General features: G+C 43.7%; 1 protein-coding gene across 1 annotated transcript in view; it reads left to right on the top strand.

The window, feature by feature from the left end:
• Positions 1–5,000, top strand: part of zbtb20 (zinc finger and BTB domain containing 20) — a gene marked incomplete at its 3' end in the record, with an annotated part of 24,443 nt that overhangs the window by 11,677 nt on the left and 7,766 nt on the right. The window contains exon 3 of the mRNA XM_084449544.1: positions 4,169–4,340. The remainder of the gene's footprint in view (positions 1–4,168; positions 4,341–5,000) is intronic.

Genomic DNA, 5,000 nt, shown 5'->3' with positions numbered 1-5,000 from the left:
TGCTTTTTCAAGGATCTCTTGTGTGACCAAGGCAAGATTCAGACTGCTTCCCCCTGTGTGAGTGAAGGTTCTAAATGGCCAAGCTACAGCACTGGCATCAGCTGGGGGAGCCAGCGTGTTTTCAACCATTAACCAGTGTGTCTCCACCATATCTGGAAAGCTCCTAACCCAGCTTTGTGGTGCTATTGTTACTCCCGCCACCTTATTCCCAACAAGGTCTAAACCTCATGAAATACCACTAATGTCGAGGATAATGCTTTTCTTTGTCCTCTCATATTCTCAAGTGTGGAGTTAGTCCGTGCTTTGTGAGAGTGCCAAGTGACGCTATAGAACATTTGTTGTTCAACACTTTTTTATCATTAGACGTTTGAGTGACAGTGTGAGTGTGTAGGTGTTTGGTTAATGTTGTTTTTGAAATGTACTGGGTTTTCTGCCAGGTAGGTTTTCTCAGGTCACAGATATAATCAATTGAGTCCGAGATTTAGAGCTTGTTTTCCACTGAATCCACTAAAGTGTGTTTTGGGGGCATTAGGCTTATTTATCATATCATTCTCATGTTTATACTTACAGTAACAGCACAGTTAATTAATTTAACCCTCCACTGTAATACGGCTTTAGTGCTGTTTATTACTCATTAATTGAATTAGCCAACACAATGTTGTGGGCAAGAATTGAATAGTCAATTATGAAATAATATGTTATTATTTGTTCAGATGAGAGAGAAATATAGGATTATATTCTATTTTCCATGGTTTTCATTGTGTAAGGTTCGGATGGTGTGCATTTTGAAGTGCTACACAGAATATAACTCATAAATGTATACATTCAATTTATGGTAGGCTATGTATGTATTTGTGAGCAGTTCAAATCATTTTGAATATTGACATTTTGAAAGTGCTCTTATCCTAATGTTATTGGTGTATTCTGTTTGATATCAGAAAGTTCTTTGGTTGCAAAAATCTAAATGGTAGACAATGCATGAATCACAATGTTTGCTTTCTCATTATGCTGGTGTCTATTTATCCATATTTTATCTGGTGTAAAAAAAAAGAAGAAGCTAACTCTTGCAATATACATGCTAAAACATACATGCTAAAATTCACCAAGTCGAAAACAAAGCTGACCCATTTTCTTATGCTAGATTTTTAACTTGTGATTAATTGATAAGTTGAAATTTAACCAGGATCCACATTCTTTATTGAGAACCTTTTGTCAAACTCATAAATATCGATGTGATGTTGCACTGGCAACAATAGGCAGAGCAGCACCTGCTATGTTAATGTCTGTCTGCTTGATACATCGTGGGGAATGGGGTCAGTGTACAGTATGTTTCTGATTCATCATATCATATCCTATACAAATGCCACATGCGCCACAGATGATCACAACACCCAAGGAAGTCTCTGCCCCCTTCCTACCTCCCTCCCCACGCTCAAATGCATCAAGCAGAAAATATATGCCTGTTGTGTGTATTGTAAGTCACATTTGCATATTCAAGATGTATATTATTCACATGGCTGACACCGTCTCCTTTCAAAAGCTTGCCTCACATCCCTGTCCTCCACCCCAACCCCCATCCCCACCTTTTCAATCTCCCCCTAGACTCAACTGATTTCCAAATTCGGCAGTATATTTCATGAGGCAGTATATTTCATGAGGTTGCCAACTAATTAAGGCAGCTGTGATGAACCTGAAGTGGGCCTGGTGATGCTGTTCTCCTCCCATCTCTCCCGGTCTGTTCTCGCTGGTCTTTGTTGTGGCAGTAGGGCACGGCTCTGACGATCTGGAGCATTGTGTCTGATTCCTAGCAGACGAACTGACCTCTGGGGACTTATTGACAGCTAACTCTACAGAGACGGGCGCACAGGGCAGACGGACTGAGAAGAAGAGAATGAGCGCCGGAGAGAAAGAGAGGTGTGGCAAAGCATGGGGGAGATCAATATCTGAAAATAAACGTAGCCATTTTTGTTTTGAAGAAAATAATATTTCTCAAGTGTGGTTTGATTTCCTCAAAACAAGGGCAGCAAGAAAAATGGCACAGCTTTTGCCAGAGCAATAAGGAGTGAAAGAAAATGGCTGCCTCCAAAAAGGATCTAATTAATTTTGAAGGATCATCAGCCCCTTTCGTCCAAGGCAGGGGAGGGGTGTGTGTGTGTGTGTGTGTGGGGGGGGGGGGACAGACCCCTGGACTGATTAGCATTCACTGCAGGTAGTAGCAGGCTGCTGCTCACCCACTGTGTCACAGCTAAAATGGAATCAGTGTGGTGAGTGTCAGTCTGGGCAGCTGCAACCTGCTTCCCCCTGGTCTGCTCCTCTGCTGCCTGTATTCACCTCACTTCACCCCTCAGGCAGGGGGATTTACATGTCTAGATCGCAACCAAAGCCAGGAGGTAAAATACGTTTGCGTGTGTCGTTGTGTTGTCTAGAGCTGGTAGCCAGGCAGAGGCCTTTGGCATCGAAGCACAGTAGTGTTTCACCATCCCAACTTGCACTAGAGAATTTATTTTTTGTCGTTCCCTTTTTGATTTTTGACATTTTCAAATAGCTGTGTGTGTGTGTGTGCATGTGTGTGTGTGCGTGCGTGTGTGTGTGTGTGTGTGTGCGTGCGCGTGTGTGTGCATGTGTGTGTGTGTGTGTGCATGTGTGTGTGTGCGTGCGCGTGTGTGCGTGTGTGTGCATGTGTGTGTGTGTGTGTGTGTGTGCGTGTGTGTGTGTGTGTGTGTGTTTGCGTGTGCATGTGTGTGTGTGGGCGTAGAAGCCTAGAAGACGAGAATATCTGCATATACCGTCCAGTCGGTGTCCTAAGATACAGGTTTAGTTGATCTCCAATAAACTTGTATTCACTGGAATATACACCCTTTGATATTATGACCCTGGATGTTGATTACCATACATCTATGTTGCAAAACATGACGGTGTGGGAAATGAGGCTTAATTTCTCTCTATAGCATGTGCTTTAAAGCACTAGTTAAAATCCCATCCTGAACACAGTGATGTGTCGAAGTGTTCAGTCTTTTAGTCTTAACACTCTCACTCCAGCTGCATAGCTGTGTTGAACATTGCTGTATGTTCAGTCCAGCCACCCTTAACTGCCTTCCCCTGGTTGGCCTGCCAAGGTCACCATTGAGTAATACAATGGAAACTATGCATGGATAAATACATCTATTCTAGGGAAATAATCACGCATCTTTTAGACTGAAAGGTAACAAGGAGCAGAAAACCCATCTCTAGGTAAACCATGTTGTTTCATGTTTATTGTGTTATACCTGGTTAGTCTGTTCCAGACATTAATTTCTGCCATCAATTCTCCTCACTTACAGTTCCAAATGTACTGTACATGTATAACTGGGAAGCATGTTCCCAGTTTCAAAGAGATATTAAACTAAACTGTCCTTTGACAAGCCGCTATACGCTTCTCAAGATGTCCCCATGGTTGGCCCTTTACTATGACTCACACAAGAGGGTCAAAGGGCTGAATGTGTATTAATCACATGGTGCCTGTTGTTGAATGCCTAACAAGGTACACTGCAGAGTGGAACAACATCTTAGCTTTATCGGCATTGATCAGAGAAAAAGGACATACACACACACACGCACATTGTACTCACGCACTCACACACACACACACTGTACACACACACACACTCTCACATACACACACATACACACACACACACAGTTTGTGTCCTCCTATTGCAGAAAACCATCTTTGCAAACCTTACTTTGTTTGATTCAGCCTTCTGTGATGTATTCCTTCCATCTTAGATCAATCTCAGCTATGGTAGAACCGTTCAGACGGAAAAATAGAATGTGAACAGATCAGACTGGAATGTGGATGGATGTCCTGGTAGGGTGTGGTTTCCCTGACTAGTAGTTAAGGTAACTGCTGAAAGGACATTTTGGCCCTGTGGCCATATGATTTTCAACCTTGATATATAATTGGCGGTCAAGTGTCCACTATAGTAAGTTACCTCACGCTGGACAAGACGGCCCCATCTTTTTGAAATTCTAGCACCTACGTCTGTCAATGGTCACTCTGCAATGACTCCACAAATCCACGGGAAGACGTGCTTATTCTCAGCCTGTGCGTTCCCAGACTGGACATGGATGCATGGCTTCCTCAGGTTGAATGTGTTGCTTTAAGAGTCCTCTCTTCTCTCCTCCTCAGGGTGGTACTGAAGACACCACTGTGGCAGAACGACGCATGAGTCGGAGTCAGAGGACTGAAGGTATCGCCTAGCGCTGGTCTCTCACCATTCACCTCCACCAGCAACCTGTAGCGCACCTGTCCCCTCCACACCAGCCTCACACCCGCCTCCCCAACACCCCGTCATCTGACTGTGAGTGTCCGTCGTTCGCCGTGTGTGTAGCGCACTGACCCACGCTGTCATGACAACCTGCTGCAGGAAAACGCTGTTTCAGAAAGAGTGAACGGGGCGTTTCTCCTCGTATCAGCTGGAGCTGAGCGCGGTGTGACACACGCGGCCCTCACGTGGTCCCCACACGGTCCACACACGGTCCCCATGCCCATGTCTTCTACTAGTATTGGCTTTCCCAGGTGTGAACACCAGTACATGCAATGTACTTTCTCTATTAACCGCTTCATTTACAATGCGCCTGAGACGGAGAATCACAGTAGCCTGGGTTGTATAAAATAACAGACAGTACCAGGCTTTTATCCACTGTGGCAGGTTGACAGATGGTCCAAGCAGACTTCTAAGCCATCCTTTGTAGTAGACCAAAATACTACATATGAATATATTTTGTACACATTTGATCTGATTTGAAAATCTTTATAATTATGTTTAATATACTGACATCTATATACCTAAAATATAATAACTTTTGTTTTATCACAGTGATTGTTTGGGTGATAGTTTGGGTTAATTTGATTTTAGTTGGAAGTGCAGATAAGGGAATGTAGGAACAGCTCGTGTACCAGGTGTTAAACCCCGTTTGTTCAAGAGTCTGTGCACTGGATGTGGGATGTGTGGTTGAAC

Source organism: Borostomias antarcticus (genome assembly GCF_949987555.1).
Source record: "Borostomias antarcticus genome assembly, chromosome: 15".
Classification (NCBI taxonomy): Eukaryota; Metazoa; Chordata; class Actinopteri; order Stomiiformes; family Stomiidae; genus Borostomias; species Borostomias antarcticus.
The sequence above is the reverse complement of the archived record's forward strand: the minus strand, read 5'-3'. Positions and strand labels throughout refer to the sequence as shown.